Source organism: Scyliorhinus torazame, chromosome 3 (genome assembly GCF_047496885.1).
Source record: "Scyliorhinus torazame isolate Kashiwa2021f chromosome 3, sScyTor2.1, whole genome shotgun sequence".
Classification (NCBI taxonomy): Eukaryota; Metazoa; Chordata; class Chondrichthyes; order Carcharhiniformes; family Scyliorhinidae; genus Scyliorhinus; species Scyliorhinus torazame.
Window position 1 is genome coordinate 380,206,969 of NC_092709.1, and position 22,807 is coordinate 380,229,775.

Consider the following 22,807-nt stretch of genomic DNA (forward strand, 5'->3'; position numbering starts at 1 on the left):
CCATCTCCCTCTGTGACTTGGCTTCTCTCTCTGGGACTGTGGCATCTCCCTTTCGGACAGGGCATCTCCCTCTAGGACGGCGCCATCTCCCTCTGCGATGCCGCCACCTCCCTCTAAGACTGCGCCATCTCCCTCTGGGACTGGGCATCTCCCTCTGGGACTGTGGCATCTCCCATAGGGAACAGGGCAGCTCCCTCTGGTACTGGGCATCTCCCTCTGGGACTGAGCATCTCCCTCTGGGTCTGCGCCATCTCCCTCTGGGACTGGGCATCTCCCTCTGGGACTGGGAACCTCCCTCAGGGACTGGAGCATCTACCTCTGCGACTGGGGCATCCACCTCTGGGACTGGGCGCCTCAATCTGGGACTGGGTATCTCTTACTGGGACTGGGCACCTCCTGTGGGACTGGACACCTCCCTCTGGGAGTGGGGCTTCTCACTTTGGGACTGGGCACTACCCTCTTGGACTGGGCACCTCCCTCTAGGACTGGGCACCTCCTTCTGGTACTGGGCACCTCCCTCTGGGACTGGGCACCTCCCTCTGGGACTGGGCACATCCCTCTGGGACTGGGCACCTCCTTCTGGGACTGGGCACCTCCCTCTGGGACTGCGCACCTCCCTCTGGGACTGGGTACCTCCTTCTGGGACTGGGCACCTCCCTCTCGGACTGGGCACCTCCCTCAGGGACTGGGAACCTCCCTCTGCGACTGGGCATCTCCCTATGGGACTGGGCACCTCCTTCTGGGACCGGGCCCCTCCCTCTGGGACTGGGGCATCTCCCTCTGGGACTGAGCAATTCCCTCTGGGACTGGGCACCTCCCTCTGGGACTGCGCATCTCCCTCTGGGACTGGGCATCTCCCACTGGGACTGCGCCATCTCCCTCTGGGACTGGGCACCTCCCTCTGGGACTGCGCCATCTCCCTCTGTGACTGGGCATCTCCCTCTGGGACTGGGCATCTCCCTCTCGGATTGGGCAGCTCCCTCAAGGACTGGGAATCTCCCTATGCGACTGTGGCATCTCCCTCTGGAACAGGGCACCTCACACTGGGACTGCGCCATCTCCCTCTGGCAACGGGGCAGCTCACTCTGGGACTGGGGCATCTCCCTCTGGGACAGGGGCATCTACCTCTGGGACTGGGCACCTCCCTCTGGGACTGGGCATCTCTCACTGGGACTGGGCACCTCCCTATGGGACTGGGCACCTCCCTGTGGGCCTGGGGCTTCTCCCTCTGGGACTGGGCACCTCCCTCTGGGACTGCGTACCTCCCTCTGGGACTGGGGCTTCTCATTCTGGCACTAGGCACCTCCCATTGGGACTGCGCCATCTCCCTCTGGGACTGCACACATCCCTTTGGGACTGGGCACCTCCCGCTGTGACTTCGGCAGCTCCCTCTCGGACTGGGCATCTCCCTCTGTGACTGAACATCTCCCTCTGGGACTGGGCATCTCTCACTGGGACTGGGCACCTCCCTATGGGACTGGGCACCTCCCTCTGGGACTGGGGCATCTCCCTCTGGGACAGGGGCATCTCCCTCTGGGACAGGGGCATCTACCTCTGGGACTGGGCACCTCCCTCTGGGACTGCGCCATCTCCCTCTGAGACTGGGCATCTCCCTCTGTGACTGTGGCATCTCCCTCTGGGAACAGGGCAGCTCCCTCTGGGAGTGGGCATCTCCCTCTGGGCCTGAGCATCTCCCTCTGGGACTGGGCAGCTTCCTCTGGAATTGCGCCATCTCCCTCTGGGACTGGGCATCTCCCTCACGGGCTGGGCATCTACCTCTGGGACTGGGGCATCCACCCCTGGGACTGGGCACCTCCATCTTGGACTGGGCATCTCTTACTGGGACTGGGCACCTCCCTCTGGGAGTGGGGCTTCTCCCTCTGGGACTGCACACCTCCATCTGGGACTGGGCACCTTTCTCTGGGACTGGGGCATCATCCTCTGGAACTGCGCACCTCCCTCTGGGACTGCGCCATCTCCCTCTGGGACTGGGCACCTCCCTCAGCGACGGCGCCATCTCCCTCTCGGACTGCGCCATCTCCCTCTGGGACTCGGCACCTCCCTCTGGTACTGGGCACCTCCCTCTGGGACTGGGCACCTCCTTCGGGGACTGCGCACCTTTTTCTGGGACTGGGCACCTCCCTCTGGGACGGGGCACCTCCCACTGGGACTTCGCCATCTCCCTCTGGGACTGGCCACCTACTTCTGGGACTGGGCACCTCCATCTGGGACTGCGCACCTCCCTCTGTGACTGGGCACCTCCGTCTGGGACTGGGTATCTCCATCTGGGACTGGGTACCACCCTCTGGGACTGCGCCACCTCCCTCTGGGACTGGGCATCTCCATCTGGGACTGGGCATCTCCCTCAGGTACTGAGCATCTCCCTCTTGGACTGGGCACCTCCGTCTGGGACTGGGCATCGCCCTCTGGGACTGGGCATCTCCCTCTGGGACTGTACCATCTCCCTCTGGGACTGATCACCTCCCTCTGGGACTGCGCCATCTCCCTCTGTGACTTGGCGTCTCCCTCTGGGACTGTGGCACCTCCCTCTCGGACTGGGCATCTCCCTCTAGGACGGCGCCATCTCCCTCTGCGATGGCGCCACCTCCCTCTGAGACTGCGCGATCTTCCTCTGGGACTGGGTATCTCCCTCTGGGACTGTGGCATCTCCCTCTGGGAACAGAGCAGCTCCCTCTGGGACAGGGGCATCTCCCTCTGGGACTGCGCACCTCCCTCTGGGACTGGGTCACCTCCCTCTGGGACTGGGCACACCGTTCTGAGACTGGGCACCTCCCTCTGGGACTGCGCACAACCCTCTGGGACTAGGCACCTCCCTGTTGGACTGCGCCATCTCCCTCTGGGACAGCGCACCTCCCTGTGGGACTGGGCACCTCCCTCTGCGACTGGGCACCTCCTTCTGGGACTGGGAACCTCCCTCTGGGACTGGGCACCTCCCTCTGGGACTGAGCACCTCCCTGTGGGACTGGGTACCTCCTTCTGGGACTGTGCACCTCCCTCTGGGAATGCGAACCTCCCTCTGGGACTGCGCACCTCCTTCTGGGACTGGGCCCATCCCTCTGGGACTGCGTACCTCCCTCTGGGACTGCGCACCTCCTTCTGGGACTGGGCCCCTTCCTCTGGGACTGGGGCATCTCCCTCTGGAACTGGGCATCTCCCTCTGGGACTGGGCACCTCCGTCTGGGACTGGGCACCTCCCTCTGGGACTGGGCATCTCCCTCTGGGACTGCGCCATATCCCACTGGCACTGGGCACCTCCCTCTGGGACTGGGCACCTCCGTCTGGGACTGGGCACCTCCCTCTGGGACTGGGCACCTCCCTCTGGGACTGGCCACCTCCCTCAGGGACTGGGCACCTCCCTCTGGCACTGGGCATCTCCCTCTAGGACTGCGCCATCTCCCTCTGGGACTGGGCACCTCTCTCTGGGACTGGGCACCTACCTCTGGGACTGCGCTATCTCCCTCTGGGACTGGGCACCTCCCTCTGCCACTGGGCACCTCCCACTGGGACTGGGCACCTCCTTCTGGGACTGGGCACCTCCCTCTGGGACGGGGCACGTCCCTCTGGGACTTCGCCATCTCCCTCTGGGACTGCGCCATCTCCCTCTGGGACTGGGCATCACCCTGTGTGACTGTGCCATATCCCTCTGGGACTGGGCACCTCCATCTGGTACTGGGCATTTCCCTCTATGACTGCGCCAATTCCCTCTGGGATGGGGACCTCCCTCTGGGACTGGTCACCTCCCTCTGGGACTGGAGCTTCTCCCTCTGGGATTGGGCCACCTCCCTATGCGACTGGTCACCTCCCTCTTGGACTGCGCCATCTCCCTCTGTGACTTGGCGTCTCCCTCTGGGACTGTGGCATTTCCCTTTCGGACAGGGCATCTCCCTCTAGGACGGCGCCATCTCCCTCTGCGTTGCCGCCACCTCCCTCTGAGACTGCGCCATCTCCCTCTGGGACTGGGCATCTCCGTCTGGGACTGTGGCATCTCCCATCGGGAACAGGGCAGCTCCCTCTGGGACTGGGCATCTCCCTCTGTGACTTGGCCTCTCACTCTGGGACTGTGGCACCTCCCTCTCGTACAGGGCATCTCCCTCTAGGACGGCGCCATCTCCCTCTGCGATGGCGCCACCTCCCTCTGAGACTGCGCCGTCTCCCTCTGGGACAGGGCATCTCCCTCTGGGACTGTGGCGTCTCCCTCTGGGAACAGAGCAGCTCCCTCTGGGACTGGACATCTCCCTCTGGGACTGAGCATCTCCCTCTGGGACTGGGAAGCTCCCTCTGGGACTGCGCCATCTCGCTCTGGGACTGGGCATCTCCCTCTCGGCCTGGGCATCTCCCTCTAGGACTGCGCCATCTCCCTCTGGGACTGGGCACCTCCCTCTGGGATTGGGGCATCTACCTCTGGGACTGGGACTTCCACCTCTGGGACTGGGCACCTCCATCTGGGACTGGCATCTCTTACTGGGACTTGGCACCTCCTGTGGGACTGGGCACCTCCCTCTGGGAGTGGGGCTTCTCCCTCTGGGACTGCTCACCTCCATCTGGGACTGGGAACCTCTCTCTGGGACTGGGCACACCGTACTGAGACTGGGCACCTCCCTCTGGGAATGCGCACAACCCTCTGAAACTAGGCACCTCCCTGTTGGACTGCGCCATCTCCCTCTGGGACAGCGCACCTCCCTCTGGGACTGGGCACCTCCTTCTGGGACTGGGCCCCTCCCTCTGGGACTGGGGCATCTCCCTCTGGGACTGAGCAATTCCCTCTGGGACTGGGCACCTCCCTCTGGGACTGCGCATCTCCCTCTGGGACTGGGCATCTCCCACTGGGACTGCGCCATCTCCCTCTGGGACTGGGCATCTCCCTCTGGGACTGCGCCATATCCCACTGGCACTGGGCACCTCCCTCTGGGACTGGGCACCTCCGTCTGGGACTGGGCACCTCCCTCTGGGACTGGGCACCTCCCTCTGGGACTGGCCACCTCCCTCAGGGACTGGGCACCTCCCTCTGGCACTGGGCATCTCCCTCTAGGACTGCGCCATCTCCCTCTGGGACTGGGCACCTCTCTCTGGGACTGGGCACCTACCTCTGGGACTGCGCTATCTCCCTCTGGGACTGGGCACCTCCCTCTGCCACTGGGCACCTCCCACTGGGACTGGGCACCTCCTTCTGGGACTGGGCACCTCCCTCTGGGACGGGGCACGTCCCTCTGGGACTTCGCCATCTCCCTCTGGGACTGCGCCATCTCCCTCTGGGACTGGGCATCACCCTGTGTGACTGTGCCATATCCCTCTGGGACTGGGCACCTCCATCTGGTACTGGGCATTTCCCTCTATGACTGCGCCAATTCCCTCTGGGATGGGGACCTCCCTCTGGGGCTGGTCACCTCCCTCTGGGACTGGAGCTTCTCCCTCTGGGATTGGGCCACCTCCCTATGCGACTGGTCACCTCCCTCTTGGACTGCGCCATCTCCCTCTGTGACTTGGCGTCTCCCTCTGGGACTGTGGCATTTCCCTTTCGGACAGGGCATCTCCCTCTAGGACGGCGCCATCTCCCTCTGCGTTGCCGCCACCTCCCTCTGAGACTGCGCCATCTCCCTCTGGGACTGGGCATCTCCGTCTGGGACTGTGGCATCTCCCATCGGGAACAGGGCAGCTCCCTCTGGGACTGGGCATCTCCCTCTGTGACTTGGCCTCTCACTCTGGGACTGTGGCACCTCCCTCTCGTACAGGGCATCTCCCTCTAGGACGGCGCCATCTCCCTCTGCGATGGCGCCACCTCCCTCTGAGACTGCGCCGTCTCCCTCTGGGACAGGGCATCTCCCTCTGGGACTGTGGCGTCTCCCTCTGGGAACAGAGCAGCTCCCTCTGGGACTGGACATCTCCCTCTGGGACTGAGCATCTCCCTCTGGGACTGGGAAGCTCCCTCTGGGACTGCGCCATCTCGCTCTGGGACTGGGCATCTCCCTCTCGGCCTGGGCATCTCCCTCTAGGACTGCGCCATCTCCCTCTGGGACTGGGCACCTCCCTCTGGGATTGGGGCATCTACCTCTGGGACTGGGACTTCCACCTCTGGGACTGGGCACCTCCATCTGGGACTGGCATCTCTTACTGGGACTTGGCACCTCCTGTGGGACTGGGCACCTCCCTCTGGGAGTGGGGCTTCTCCCTCTGGGACTGCTCACCTCCATCTGGGACTGGGAACCTCTCTCTGGGACTGGGCACACCGTACTGAGACTGGGCACCTCCCTCTGGGAATGCGCACAACCCTCTGAAACTAGGCACCTCCCTGTTGGACTGCGCCATCTCCCTCTGGGACAGCGCACCTCCCTCTGGGACTGGGCACCTCCTTCTGGGACTGGGCCCCTCCCTCTGGGACTGGGGCATCTCCCTCTGGGACTGAGCAATTCCCTCTGGGACTGGGCACCTCCCTCTGGGACTGCGCATCTCCCTCTGGGACTGGGCATCTCCCACTGGGACTGCGCCATCTCCCTCTGTGACTGGGCACCTCCCTCTGGGACTGCGCCATCTCCCTCTGTGACTGGGCATCTCCCGCTGGGACTGGGCATCTCCCTCTCGGACTGGGCATCTCCCTCTGGGACTGGGACTCTCCCTATGCGACTGTGGCATGTCCCTCTGGAACAGGGCACCTCACACTGGGACTGCGCCATCTCCCTCTGGGAACGGGGCAGCTCACTCTGGGACTGGGGCATCTCCCTCTGGGACAGGGGCATCTACCTCTGGGACTGGGCACCTCCCTCTGGGACTGGTCATCTCTCACTGGGACTGGGCACCTCCCTATGGGACTGGGCACCTCCCTGTGGGCCTGGGGCTTCTCCCTCTGGGACTGGGCACCTCCCTCTGGGACTGCGTACCTCCCTCTGGGACTGGGGCTTCTCATTCTGGCACTAGGCACATCCCATTGGGACTGCGCCATCTCCCTCTGGGACTGCACACATCCCTTTGGGACTGGGCACCTCCCGCTGTGACTTCGGCAGCTCCCTCTCGGACTGGGCATCTCCCTCTGGGACTGAACATCTCCCTCTGGGACTGGGCATCTCTCACTGGGACTGGGCACCTCCCTCTGGGACTGGGGCATCTCCCTCTGGGACAGGGGCATCTACCTCTGGGACTGGGCACCTCCCTCTGGGACTGCGCCATCTCCCTCTGGGACTGGGCATCTCCCTCTGTGACTGTGGCATCTCCCTCTGGGAACAGGGCAGCTCCCTCTGGGACTGGGCATCTCCCTCTGGGACTGAGCATCTCCCTCTGGGACTGGGCAGCTTCCTCTGGAATTGCGCCATCTCCCTCTGGGACTGGGCATCTCCCTCACGGGCTGGGCATCTACCTCTGGGACTGGGGCATCCACCCCTGGGACTGGGCACCTCCATCTTGGACTGGGCATCTCTTACTGGGACTGGGCACCTCCCTCTGGGAGTGGGGCTTCTCCCTCTGGGACTGCACACCTCCATCTGGGACTGGGCACCTTTCTCTGGGACTGGGGCATCGTCCTCTGGAACTGCGCACCTCCCTCTGGGACTGCGCCATCTCCCTCTGGGACTGGGCACCTCCCTCAGCGACGGCGCCATCTCCCTCTCGGACTGCGCCATCTCCCTCTGGGACTGGGCACCTCCCTCTGGTACTGGGCACCTCCCTCTGGGACTGGGCACCTCCTTCGGGGACTGCGCACCTTTTTCTGGGACTGGGCACCTCCCTCTGGGACGGGGCACCTCCCACTGGGACTTCGCCATCTCCCTCTGGGACTGGCCACCTACTTCTGGGACTGGACACCTCCCTCTGGGACTGCGCACCTCCCTCTGGGACTGGGCTCCTCCTTCTGGGACTGCGCATCTCCCTGTGGGACTGGGCACCACCTTCTGGGACTGGGCACCTCCATCTGGGACTGCGCACCTCCCTCTGTGACTGGGCACCTCCGTCTGGGACTGGGTATCTCCATCTGGGACTGGGTACCACCCTCTGGGACTGCGCCACCTCCCTCTGGGACTGGGCATCTCCATCTGGGACTGGGCATCTCCCTCAGGTACTGAGCATCTCCCTCTTGGACTGGGCACCTCCGTCTGGGACTGGGCATCGCCTCTGGGACTGGGCATCTCCCTCTGGGACTGTACCATCTCCCTCTGGGACTGATCACCTCCCTCTGGGACTGCGCCATCTCCCTCTGTGACTTGGCGTCTCCCTCTGGGGCTGTGGCACCTCCCTCTCGGACTGGGCATCTCCCTCTGGGAACAGAGCAGCTCCCTCTGGGACAGGGGCATCTCCCTCTGGGACTGCGCACCTCCCTCTGGGACTGGGTCACCTCCCTCTGGGACTGGGCACACCGTTCTGAGACTGGGCACCTCCCTCTGGGACTGCGCACAACCCTCTGGGACTAGGCACCTCCCTGTTGGACTACGCCATCTCCCTCTGGGACAGCGCGCCTCCATGTGGGACTGGGCCCCTCCCTCTGGGACTGGGCACCTCCCTCTGGGACTGAGCACCTCCCTGTGGGATTGGGTACCTCTTTCTGGGACTGTGCGCCTCCCTCTGGGACTGCGAACCTGCTTCTGGGACTGGGCACATCCCTCTGGGACTGCGTACCTCCCTCTGGGACTGCGCACCTCCTTCTGGGACTGGGCCCCTTCCTCTGGGACTGGGGCATCTCCCTCTGGGACTGGGCATCTCCCTCTGGGACTGGGCACCTCCGTCTGGGACTGGGCACCTCCCTCTGGGACTGGGCATCTCCCTCTGGGACTGCGCCATATCCCACTGGCACTGGGCACCTCCCTCTGGGACTGGGCATCTCCCTCTAGGACTGCGCCATCTCCCTCTGGGACTGGGCACCTCTCTCTGGGACTGGGCACCTACCTCTGGGACTGCGCTATCTCCCTCTGGGACTGGGCACCTCCCTCTGCCACTGGGCACCTCCCACTGGGACTGGGCACCTCCTTCTGGGACAGGGCACCTCCCTCTGGGACGGGGCACGTCCCTCTGGGACTTCGCCATCTCCCTCTGGGACTGCGCCATCTCCCTCTGGGACTGGGCATCACCCTGTGTGACTGTGCCATATCCCTCTGGGACTGGGCACCTCCATCTGGTACTGGGCATCTCCCTCTACGACTGCGCCATTTCCCTCTGGGATGGGGCACCTCCCTCTGGGACTGGGCACCTCCCTCTGGGACTGGAGCTTCTCCCTCTGGGATTGGGCCACCTCCCTATGCGACTGGTCACCTCCCTCTGGGACTGCGCCATCTCCCTCTGTGACTTGGCGTCTCCCTCTGGGACTGTGGCATTTCCCTTTCGGACAGGGCATCTCCCTCTAGGACGGCGCCATCTCCCTCTGCGTTGCCGCCACCTCCCTCTGAGACTGCGCCATCTCCCTCTGGGACTGGGCATCTCCGTCTGGGACTGTGGCATCTCCCATCGGGAACAGGGCAGCTCCCTCTGGGACTGGGCATCTCCCTCTTTGACTTGGCGTCTCACTCTGGGACTGTGGCACCTCCCTCTCGTACAGGGCATCTCCCTCTAGGACGGCGCCATCTCCCTCTGCGATGGCGCCACCTCCCTCTGAGACTGCGCCATCTCCCTCTGGGACAGGGCATCTCCCTCTGGGACTGTGGCGTCTCCCTCTGGGAACAGAGCAGCTCCCTCTGGGACTGGACATCTCCCTCTGGGACTGAGCAACTCCCTCTGGGACTGGGCAGCTCCCTCTGGGACTGCGCCATCTCGCTCTGGGACTGGGCATCTCCCTCTCGGCCTGGGCATCTCCCTCTAGGACTGCGCCATCTCCCTCTGGGACTGGGCACCTCCCTCTGGGACTGGGGCATCTACCTCTGGGACTGGGACTTCCACCTCTGGGACTGGGCACCTCCATCTGGGACTGGGCATCTCTTACTGGGACTTGGCACCTCCTGTGGGACTGGGCACCTCCCTCTGGGAGTGGGGCTTCTCCCTCTGGGACTGCACACCTCCATCTGGGACTGGGAACCTCTCTCTGGGACTGGAGCATCTCCCTCTGGGACTGCGCACCTCCCTCTGGGACTGGGTCACCTCCCTCTGGGACTGGGCACACCGTACTGAGACTGGGCACCTCCCTCTGGGAATGCGCACAACCCGCTGAAACTAGGCACCTCCCTGTTGGACTGCGCCATCTCCCTCTGGGACAGCGCACCTCCCTCTGGGACTGGGCACCTCCCTCTGCGACTAGGCACCTCCTTCTGGGACTGGGCACCTCCATCTGGGACTGGGCACCTCCCTCTCGGACTGGGCACATCCCTCTGGGACTGGGCACATCATTCTGGGACTGGGCGCCTCCCTCTGGGACTGAGTACCTCCCTGTGGGACTGGATACCTCCTTCTGGGACTGTGCACCTCGCTCTGGGACTGGGCACCTGCTTCTGGGGCTGGTCACCTCCCTCTGGGACTGCGTACCTCCCTCTGGGACTGCGCACCTCCTTCTGGGACTGGGCCCCTTCCTCTGGGACTGGGGCATCTCCCTCTGGGACTGGGAATCTCCCTCTGGGACTGGGCACCTCTGTCTGGGACTAGGCACCTCCCTCTGGGACTGGGCATCTCCCTCTGGGACTGCGCCAAATCCCACTGGGACTGGGCACCTCCCTCTGGGACTGGGCACCTCCCTCTGGGACTGGGCATCTCCCTCTAGGACTGCGCCATCTCCCTCTGGGACTGGGCACCTCCCTCTGGGACTGGGCACCTACCTCTGGGACTGCGCTATCTCCCTCTGGGACTGGGAACCTCCCTCTGCGACGACGCCATCTCCCTCTGGGACTGCGCCACCTCCCTCTGGGACTGCGCCATCTCCCTCTGGGACTGGTCACCTGCCTCTGGGACTGCGCACCTCCCTCTGGAACTGGGCACCTCCCTTTGGGACTGGGCACCTCCCTCTGTGACTGGGGCTTCTCCTAATGGGACTGGGCCACCTCCCTCTGGGACTGGGCACCTCCGTCTGGGACTGGGCACCACCCTCTAGGACTGCGCCACCTCCTTCTGGGACTGGGCATCTCCATCTGGGACTGGGCATCTCCCTCTGGGACTGGGCATCTCCCTCTGGGACTGGGCATCTCCCTCTGGGACTGGGCACCTCCGTCTGGGACTGGGCATCTCCATCTGGGACTGGGCATCTCCCACTGGGACTGCGCCATCTCCCTCTGGGACTGGGCACCTCCCTCTGGGACTGCGCCATCTCCCTCTGTGACTTGGCGTCTCCCTCTGGGGCTCCGCATCTCCCTCTCGGACTGGGCATCTCCATCAAGGACTGCACCATCTCCCTCTGCGATGTCGCCACATCCCTCTGGGACTGCGACATCTCACTCTGGGAACGGGGAAGCTCCCTCTGGGACTGGGCACCTCCCACTGGGACTGGGACCTTCATCTGGGGCACCTCCCCCTGGGACTGGGGCTTCACCCTCTGGCACTAGGCACCTCCCTCAGGGACTGGGGCTTCTCCCTATGGGACTGGGCCAACTCCCTCTGGGACTGGGCACCTTCGTCTGGGACTGGGCACCACCCTCTAGGACTGCGCCACCTCCTTCTGGGGCTGGGCATCTCCATCTGGGACTGCGCACCTCCCTTTGGAACTGGGCACCTCCCTCTGGGACTGGGCACCTCCTTCTGGGACTCGGCACCTCCCTCTGGGACTGGGCACCTCCCTCTGGGACTGCGCCATTTCCCTCTGGGACTGGGCACATCTCTCTGGGACTGGGCACATCCCTCTGGGACTGAGCAACTCCTTCTGGGACTGGGCACCTCCCTCTGGGACTGGGCACCTCCCTCTGGGACTGCGCCATCTCCCTCTGGGACAGCGCAATCTCCCTCTGGGGCTGCGCATCTCCCTCTGGGACTTGGTCACCTCACTCTGGGACTGGGCATCTCCCACTCGGACTAGGCATCTCCCTCTAGGACTGCGTCATCTCCCTGTGCGATGGCGCCACCTCTCTCTGGGACTGCGCCATCTCCCTCTTGGAACAGGGCAGCTCACTCTGGGACTGGGACATCACCCTCTGGGACGGGGGTATCTACCTCTGGGACTGGGCACCTCCGTCTGGGACTGGGCAACTCCCTCTGGGACTGGGGCACCTCCCTCTGGGACTGTGCACCTCCCTCTGGGACTGGGGCGTCTCCCTCTGGCACGAGGCACCTCCCTCTGTGAATGCGCCATCTCCCTCTGTGACTGCGCACCTCCCTCTGGAACTGGGCACCTCCCTCTGGGACTGGGCACCTCCTTCTGGGACTCGGCACCTCCCTTTGCGACTGGGCACGTCTCTATGGGACTGGGTGCCTCTTTCTTGGTCTGGGCACCTCCCTCTGGGACTGCACAACTCCTTCTGGGACTGCGCACCTCCATATGGGACTTTGAACCACCTTTTGGGACTGGGCCCCTCCCTCTGTGACTGGGGCTTCTCCCAATGGGACTGGGCCTCCTCCCTCTGGAACTGGGCACCTCCATCTGGGACTGGGTACCTCCCTCTGGGACTGCGCCACCTCCCTCAGCGAGTGGGCATCTCCATCTGGGACTGGGCATCTCCCTCTGGGACTGGCCATCTCCACCTGGGAATGGGCACCTCAGTCTGCGACTGGGCATCTCCCTCTGGGACTGGGCATCTCCCTCTGGGACTGCGCCATCTCCCTCTGGGACTGGTCACCTCCCTCTGGGACTGCTCACCTCCTTCTGGAACTGGGCACCTCCCTCTGGGACTGGGCACCTTCCTCTTTGACTGGGGCGTCTCCCTATGGGACTGGGCCACCTCCCTCTGGGACTGGGCACCTCCGTCTGGGACTGGGCACCAACATCTAGGACTGTGCCACCTCCTTCTGGGACTGGGCATCTCCATCTGGGACTGGGCATCTCCCTCTGGGACTCGGCATCTCCCTCTGGGACTGGGCACCTCCGTCTGGGACTGGGCATCTCCATCTGGGACTGGGCATCTCCCTCTGGGACTGCGCCATCTCCCTCTGGGACTGGGCACCGCCCTCTGGGACTGCGCCATCTCCCTCTGTGACTTGGCGTCTCCCTCTGGGGCTCCGCATCTCACTCTCGGACTGGGCATCTCCATCAAGGAATGCACCATCTCCCTCTGCGATGGCGCCACATCCCTCTGGGAATGCGACATCTCACTCTGGGAACGGGGCAGCTCCCTCTGGAACTGGGCACCTCCCACTGGGACTGGGACCTTCCTCTGGGGCACCTCCCTCTGCGACTAGGCACCTCCTTCTGGGACTGGGCACCTCCATCTGGGACTGGGCACCTCCCTCTCGGACTGGGCACATCCCTCTGGGACTGGGCACATCATTCTGGGACTGGGCGCCTCCCTCTGGGACTGAGTACCTCCCTGTGGGACTGGATACCTCCTTCTGGGACTGTGCACCTCGCTCTGGGACTGGGCACCTGCTTCTGGGGCTGGTCACCTCCCTCTGGGACTGCGTACCTCCCTCTGGGACTGCGCACCTCCTTCTGGGACTGGGCCCCTTCCTCTGGGACTGGGGCATCTCCCTCTGGGACTGGGAATCTCCCTCTGGGACTGGGCACCTCTGTCTGGGACTAGGCACCTCCCTCTGGGACTGGGCATCTCCCTCTGGGACTGCGCCAAATCCCACTGGGACTGGGCACCTCCCTCTGGGACTGGGCACCTCCCTCTGGGACTGGGCATCTCCCTCTAGGACTGCGCCATCTCCCTCTGGGACTGGGCACCTCTCTCTGGGACTGGGCACCTACCTCTGGGACTGCGCTATCTCCCTCTGGGACTGGGAACCTCCCTCTGCGACGACGCCATCTCCCTCTGGGACTGCGCCACCTCCCTCTGGGACTGCGCCATCTCCCTCTGGGACTGGTCACCTGCCTCTGGGACTGCGCACCTCCCTCTGGAACTGGGCACCTCCCTTTGGGACTGGGCACCTCCCTCTGTGACTGGGGCTTCTCCTAATGGGACTGGGCCACCTCCCTCTGGGACTGGGCACCTCCGTCTGGGACTGGGCACCACCCTCTAGGACTGCGCCACCTCCTTCTGGGACTGGGCATCTCCATCTGGGACTGGGCATCTCCCTCTGGGACTGGGCATCTCCCTCTGGGACTGGGCATCTCCCTCTGGGACTGGGCACCTCCGTCTGGGACTGGGCATCTCCATCTGGGACTGGGCATCTCCCACTGGGACTGCGCCATCTCCCTCTGGGACTGGGCACCTCCCTCTGGGACTGCGCCATCTCCCTCTGTGACTTGGCGTCTCCCTCTGGGGCTCCGCATCTCCCTCTCGGACTGGGCATCTCCATCAAGGACTGCACCATCTCCCTCTGCGATGTCGCCACATCCCTCTGGGACTGCGACATCTCACTCTGGGAACGGGGAAGCTCCCTCTGGGACTGGGCACCTCCCACTGGGACTGGGACCTTCATCTGGGGCACCTCCCCCTGGGACTGGGGCTTCACCCTCTGGCACTAGGCACCTCCCTCAGGGACTGGGGCTTCTCCCTATGGGACTGGGCCAACTCCCTCTGGGACTGGGCACCTTCGTCTGGGACTGGGCACCACCCTCTAGGACTGCGCCACCTCCTTCTGGGGCTGGGCATCTCCATCTGGGACTGCGCACCTCCCTTTGGAACTGGGCACCTCCCTCTGGGACTGGGCACCTCCTTCTGGGACTCGGCACCTCCCTCTGGGACTGGGCACCTCCCTCTGGGACTGCGCCATTTCCCTCTGGGACTGGGCACATCCCTCTGGGACTGGGCACATCTCTCTGGGACTGAGCAACTCCTTCTGGGACTGGGCACCTCCCTCTGGGACTGGGCACCTCCCTCTGGGACTGCGCCATCTCCCTCTGGGACTGCGCAATCTCCCTCTGGGGCTGCGCATCTCCCTCTGGGACTTGGTCACCTCCCTCTGGGACTGGGCATCTCCCACTCGGACTAGGCATCTCCCTCTAGGACTGCGTCATCTCCCTGTGCGATGGCGCCACCTCCCTCTGGGACTGCGCCATCTCCCTCTTGGAACAGGGCAGCTCACTCTGGGACTGGGACATCACCCTCTGGGACGGGGGTATCTACCTCTGGGACTGGGCACCTCCGTCTGGGACTGGGCAACTCCCTCTGGGACTGGGGCACCTCCCTCTGGGACTGTGCACCTCCCTCTGGGACTGGGGCGTCTCCCTCTGGCACGAGGCACCTCCCTCTGTGAATGCGCCATCTCCCTCTGTGACTGCGCACCTCCCTCTGGAACTGGGCACCTCCCTCTGGGACTGGGCACCTCCTTCTGGGACTCGGCACCTCCCTTTGCGGCTGGGCACGTCTCTATGGGACTGGGTGCCTCTTTCTTGGTCTGGGCACCTCCCTCTGGGACTGCACAACTCCTTCTGGGACTGCGCACCTCCATATGGGACTTTGAACCACCTTTTGGGACTGGGCTCCTCCCTCTGTTACTGGGGCTTCTCCCAATGGGACTGGGCCTCCTCCCTCTGGAACTGGGCACCTCCATCTGGGACTGGGTACCTCCCTCTGGGACTGCGCCACCTCCCTCAGCGAGTGGGCATCTCCATCTGGGACTGGGCATCTCCCTCTGGGACTGGCCATCTCCACCTGGGAATGGGCACCTCAGTCTGCGACTGGGCATCTCCCTCTGGGACTGGGCATCTCCCTCTGGGACTGCGCCATCTCCCTCTGGGACTGGTCACCTCCCTCTGGGACTGCTCACCTCCTTCTGGAACTGGGCACCTCCCTCTGGGACTGGGCACCTTCCTCTTTGACTGGGGCGTCTCCCTATGGGACTGGGCCACCTCCCTCTGGGACTGGGCACCTCCGTCTGGGACTGGGCACCAACATCTAGGACTGTGCCACCTCCTTCTGGGACTGGGCATCTCCATCTGGGACTGGGCATCTCCCTCTGGGACTCGGCATCTCCCTCTGGGACTGGGCACCTCCGTCTGGGACTGGGCATCTCCATCTGGGACTGGGCATCTCCCTCTGGGACTGCGCCATCTCCCTCTGGGACTGGGCACCGCCCTCTGGGACTGCGCCATCTCCCTCTGTGACTTGGCGTCTCCCTCTGGGGCTCCGCATCTCCCTCTCGGACTGGGCATCTCCATCAAGGAATGCACCATCTCCCTCTGCGATGGCGCCACATCCCTCTGGGAATGCGACATCTCACTCTGGGAACGGGGCAGCTCCCTCTGGGACTGGGCACCTCCCACTGGGACTGGGATCTTCCTCTGGGGCACCTCCCTCTCGGACTGGGGCGTCACCCTCTGGCACTAGGCACCTCCCTCAGGGACTGGGGCTTCTCCCTCTGGGACTGGGCCACCTCCCTCTGGGACTGGGCACCTCCCTCTGGGACTGGGGCTTCTCCCTATGGGACTGGGCCACCTTCCTCTGGGACTGGGCACCTCCGTCTGGGACTGGGCAACACCCTCTGTGACTGGGCACCTCCGTCTGGGTCTGGACACCTCCCTCTGGGACTGCGCCATCTCCCTCTGGGACTGGGCATCTCCATCTGGGACTGGGCATCTCCATCTGGGACTGGGCATCTCCCTCTGGGACTGTACCCTCTCCCTCTGGGACTCGTCACCTCCCTCTGGGACTGGGCCATCTCCCTCTGTGACTTGTCGTCTCCCTCTGGGACTGGGCATCTCCATCTAGGACTGGGCATCTCCCTCTAGGAATGCACCATCTCCCTCTGCGGTGACCCCACCTCCCTCTGGGACTGCGCCATCTCACTCTGGGAACGGGGCAGCTCCCTCTGGGACTGGGCATCTCCCTCTGGGACTGGAGCATCTCCATCTGGGAACAGGGATGTTCCCTCTTGGACTGGGCACCTCCTTCTGGGACTGGGCCCCTCCCGCTGGGACTGCGATCCTCTCACTTGGACTGGGACCCTCCTCTGGGACTGGGCACCTCCCACTCGGAATGGGGCTTCACCCTCTGGCTCTAGGCACCACCCTCAGGGACTGGGGCTTCTCCCTCTGGGACTGGGCCACCTCCCTCTGGGACAGGGCACCTCCGTCTGGGTCTGGACACCTCCTTCTGGGACTGTGCACATCCCTCTGGGACTGGGCACCTCCTTCTGGGTCACGGCACCTCCCTCAGGGACTGCGCACCTCACTCTGGGACTGGGCACCTCCTTCTGGGACTGGGCCCCACCCTCTGGTACTGGGGCATCTCACTCTGGGTCTGGGCACCTCCCTCTGTGATTGGGGCTTCTCCCTTTGGGACTGGGCACCTCCCTCTGGGACTGGGTACCTCCATCTGGGACTGCGTTACTCTCACTGGAAAGGGGCACCTCCCTCTGGGACTGGGCACCTCCTCTGGGACTGGGCCCCTCCCTCTGGTACTGGGGCATCTCCCTCTGGGTCTGGGCACCTCCCTCTGTGACTGGGGCTTCTCCCTATGGGACTGGGCACCTCCCTCTGGGACTGGGTACCTCCATCTGGGACTGGGTTACTTTCTCTGGGATGGGGCACCTCCCTCTGGGAGTGGGCACCTCCCTCTGGGACTGGGCATCTCCCTCTGGGACTGCGCCATGTCCTTCCGTGACTGGGCACCTCCCACTGGGTCTAGGCACCTTCCTCTGGGACTGCGCCATCTTCCTCTGGGACTGGGCACCTGCCTCTGCGATGGCGCCATCTCCCTCTGGGACTGCGCCATCTCCCTCTGGGACTGGGCACATCCCTCTGGGACTGGGCACCTCCCTCTGGGACTGAGCAACTCCTTCTGGGACTGGACACCTCCCTCTGGGGCTGGGCACCTCCCTCTGGGACTGCGCCATCTCCCTCTGGGACTGCGCAATCTCCCTCTGGGGCTGCGCATCTCCCTCTGGGACTTGGTCATCTCCCTCTGGGACTGGGCATCTCCCTCTCGGACTAGGCATCTCCCTCTAGGACTGCGTCATCTCCATCTGCGATGGCGCCACCTCCCTCTGGGACTGCGCCATCTCCCTCTTGGAACAGGGCAGCTCACTCTGGGACTGGGACATCTCTCTGGGACGGGGGTATCTACCTCTGGGACTGGGCACCTCCGTCTGGGACTGGGCAACTCCCTCTGGGACTGGGGCTTCTCCCTCTGGGACTGTGCACCTCCCTCTGGGACTGGGGCTTCTCCCTCTGGCACTAGGCACCTCCCTCTGGGAATGCGCCATCTCCCTCTGGGACTGCGCACCTCCCTATGGAACTGGGCACCTCCCTCTGGGACTGGGCACCTCCTTCTGGGACGGCACCTCCCTCTGGGACTGGGCACGTCCCTCTGGGACTGGGTACCTCTTTCTTGGTCTGGGCACCTCCCTCTGGGACTGCACACCTCCTTCTGGGACTGCGCACCTCCCTATGGGACTGTGCACCACCTTTTGGGACTCGGTCCCTCCTTCTGTGACTGGGGCTTCTCCCAATGGGACTGGGCCACCTCCCTCTGGAACTCGGCACCTCCGTCTGGGACTGGGCACCTCCCTCTGGGACTGCGCCACCTCCATCTGTGACTGGGCATCTCCCTCTGGGACTGGGCATCTCCAGCTGGGAATGGGCATCTCCGTCTGCGACTGGGCATCTCCCTCTGGGACTGGGCATCTCCCTCTGGGACTGCGCCATCTCCCTCTGGGACTGGTCACCTCCATCTGGGACTGCGCACCTCCCTCTGGAACTGGGCACCTCCCTCTGGGACTGGGCACCTCCCTCTGTGACTGGGGCTTCTCCCTAAGGGACTTGGCCACCTCCCTCTGGGACTGGGCACCTCCGTCTGGGACTGGGCACCACCCTCTAGGACTGCGCCACCTCCTTATGGGACTGGGCATCTCCATCTGGGACTGGGCATCTCCCTCTGGGACTGGGCATCTCCCTCTGGGACTGTGCACCTCCCTCTGGGACTGGGGCTTCTCCCTCTGGCACTAGGCACCTCCCTCTGGGAATGCGCCATCTCCCTTTGGGACTGCGCACATCCCTATGGAACTGGGCACCTCCCTCTGGGACTGGGCACCTCCTTCTGGGACTCGGCACCTCCCTCTGGGACTGGGCACGTCCCTCTGGGACTGGGTACCTCTTTCTTGGTCTGGGCACCTCCCTCTGGGACTGCACACCTCCTTCTGGGACTGCGCACCTCCCTATGGGACTGTGCACCACCTTTTGGGACTGGGCCCCTCCCTCTGTGACTGGGGCTTCTCCCAATGGGACTGGGCCACCTCCCTCGGGAACTGGGCACCTCCGTCAGGGACTGGGCACCTCCCTCTGGGACTGCGCCAATACCATCTGTGACTGGGCATCTCCCTCTGGGACTGGGCATCTCCATCTGGGAATGGGCATCTCCGTCTGCGACTGGGCATCTCCCTCTGGGACTGGGCATCTCCCTCTGGGACTGCGCCATCTCCCTCTGGGACTGGGCATCTCCATCTGGGACTGGGCATCTCCCTCTGGGACTGGGCATCTCCATCTGGGAATGGGCATCTCCGTCTGCGACTGGGCATCTCCCTCTGGGACTGGGCATCTCCCTCTGGGACTGCGCCATCTCTCTCTGGGACTGGTCACCTCCATCTGGGACTGCGCACCTCCCTCGGGAACTCGGCACCTCCCTTTGGGACTGGGCACCTCCCTCTGTGACTGGGGCTTCTCACTATGGGACTTGGCCACCTCCCTCTGGGACTGGGCACCTCCGTCTGGGACTTGGCACCGCCGTCTAGGACTGCGCCACCTCCTTATGGGGCTGGGCATCTCCATCTGGGACTGGGCATCTCCCTCTGGGACTGGGCATCTCCCTCTGGGACTGGGCACCTCCGTCTGGAACTCGGCACGTCCCTCTGGGACTGGGCACCTCCCTCTGTGACTGGGGCTTCTCCCTATGGGACTTGGCCACCTCCCTCTGGGACTGGGCACCTCCGTCAGGGACTTGGCACCACCGTCTAGGACTGCGCCACCTCCTTATGGGACTGGGCATCTCCATCTGAGACTGGGCATCTCCCTCTGGGACTGGGCATCTCCCTCTGGGACTGGGCACCTCCGTCTGGGACTGGGCATCTCCCTCTGGGACTGGGCACCTCCCTCTGGGACTGCGCCATCTCCCTCTGTGACTTGGCGTCTCCCTCTGGGACTCCGCATCTCCCTCTCGGACTGGGCATCTCCATAAAGGACTGCACCATCTCCCTTTGCGATGGCGCCACATCCCTCTGGGACTGCGCCATCTCACTCTGGGAACGGGGCAGCTCCCTCTGGGACTGGGCACCTCCCACTGGGACTGGGACCTTCCTCTGGGACACCTCCCTCTCGGACTGGGGCTTCACCCTCTGGCACTAGGCACCTCCCTCAGGGACTGGGGCTTCTCCCTCTGGGACTGGGCCACCTCCCTCTGTGACTGGGCACCTCCGTCTGGGTCTGGACACCTCCCTCTGTGACTGCGCCATCTCCCTCTGGGACTGGCCATCTCCATCTGGGACTGGGCATCTCCATCTGGGACTGGGCAGCTCCCTCTGGGACTGTACCCTCTCCCTCTGGGACTGGTCCCCTCCCTCTGGGACTGCGCCATCTCCCTCTGTGAATTGTCGTCTCCCTCTGGGACTGGGCATCTCCCTCTCGGACTGGGCATCTCCCTCTAGGAATGCACCATCTCCCTCTGCGATGGCCGCACCTCACTCTGGGACTGCGCCATTTCACTCTGGGAACGGGGCAGCTCCGTCTGGGACTGGGCATCTCCCTCTGGGACTGGGGCATCTCCATCTGGGAACACGGCAGTTCCCTCTTGGACTGGGCACCTCCTTCTGGGACTGGGCCCCTCCCTCTGGGACTGCGATCCTCCCACTGGGACTGGGACCCTCCTCTGGGACTGGGCACCTCCCTCTCGGAATGGGGCTTCACACTCTGGATCTAGGCACCACCCTCAGGGACTGGGGCTTCTCCCTCTGGGACTGCGCCACCTCCCTCTGGGACTGGGCAACTCCGTCTGGGTCTGGGCACCCCCTTCTGGGACTGTGCACCTCTCTCTGGGACTGGGCACCTCCTTCTGGGTAACGGCACCTCCCTCTGGGGCTGCGCACCTCCCTCTGGGACTGGGCACCTCCTTCTGGGACTGGGCCCCACCCTCTGGTACTGGGGCATCTCACTCTGTGTCTGGGCACCTCCCTCTGTGACTGGGGCTTCTACCTATGGGACTGGGCACCTCCCTCTGGGACTGGGTACCTCCATCTGGGACTGTGTTACTCTCACTGGGAAGGGGTACCTCCCTCTGGGACTGGGCACCTCCCTCTGGGACTGGGCACCTCCCTCTGGGCCTGGGCATCTCCCTCTGGGACTGCGCCATATCCCTCCGTGACTGGGCACCTCGCACTGGGACTAGGCACCTTCCTCGGGGACTGCGCCATCTTCCTCTGGGACTGGGCACCGCCCTCTGCGATGGCGCCATCTCCCTCTGGGACTGTGCCATCTCCCTCTGGGACTGGGCTCCTCCCTCTGGGACTGGGCACCTCCCTCTGGGACTGAGCAACTCCTTCTTGGACTGGGCACCTCCCTCTGGGACTGGGCACCTCCCTCTGGGACTGCGCCATCTCCCTCTGGGACTCCGCAATCTCCCTCTGGGGCTGCGCATCTCCCTCTGGGACTTGGTCACCTCCATCTGGGACTGGGCATCTCCCTCTCGGACGAGGCATCTCTATCTAGGACTGCGTCATCTCCCTCTGCGATGGCGCCACCTCCCTCTGGGACTGCGCCATCTCCGTCTTGGAACAGGGCAGCTCACTCGGGACTGGGACATCTCCCTCTGGGACGGGCGTATCTACCTCTGGGACTGGGCACCTCCGTCTGGGACCGGGAAACTCCCTCTGGGACTGGGGTTTCTCCCTCTGGGACTGTGCACCTCCCTCTGAGGCAGGGCTTCTCCCTCTGGCACTAGGCACCTCCCTCTGGGACTGCGCCATCTCCCTCTGGGACTGCGCACCTCCCTCTGGAACTGGGCACCTCCCTCTGGGACTGTGCACCTCCCTCTGGGACTGGGGCTTCTCCCTCTGGCACTAGGCACCTCCCTCTGGGAATACGCATCTCCTTCTGGAACTGCGCACCTCCCTATGGGACTGTGCACCACCTTTTGGGACTGGGCCCCTCCCTCTGTGACTGGGGCTTCTCCCAATGGGACTGGGCCACCTCCCTCCGGAACTGGGCACCTCCGTCTGGGACTGGGCACCTCCCTCTGGGACAGCGCCACCTCCCTGTGGGACTGGGCATCTCCATCTGGGACTGGGCATCTCCATCGGGGACAGGGCATCTCCATCTGGGAATGGGCACCTCCGTCTGCGACTGGGCATCTCCCTCTGGGACTGGGCACCTCCGTCTGGGACTCCGCATCTCCCTCTGGGACTGGGCATCTCCCTCTGGGACTGCGCCATCTCCCTCTGGGACTGTGCACCTCCCTCTGGGGCTGTGGCTTCTCCCTCTGGCACAAGGCACCTCCCTCTGGGACTGCGCCATCTCCCTCTGGAACTGTGCAAATCCCTCTGGAACTGGGCACCTCCCTCTGGGACTGGGCACATTCTTCTGTGACTGGGCACCTCCCTCTGGGACTCGGCACGTCCCTCTGGGACTGGGCACCTCTTTCTTGGTCTGGGCACCTCCCTCTGGGACTGTGCACCTCCTTCTGGGACTGCGCACCTCCCTATGGGACTGGGCACCACCTTCTGGGAGTGGGCACCTCCCTCTGGGGCTGCGCACCTCCCTCTGGGTCTGGGCACCTCCCTCTGGGAGTGGGCCCCTCCCTCTGTGACTGGGACTTCTCCCAATGGGACTGGGCCACCTCCCTCTGCAACTGGGCACCTCCCTCTGGGACTGGGCACCTCC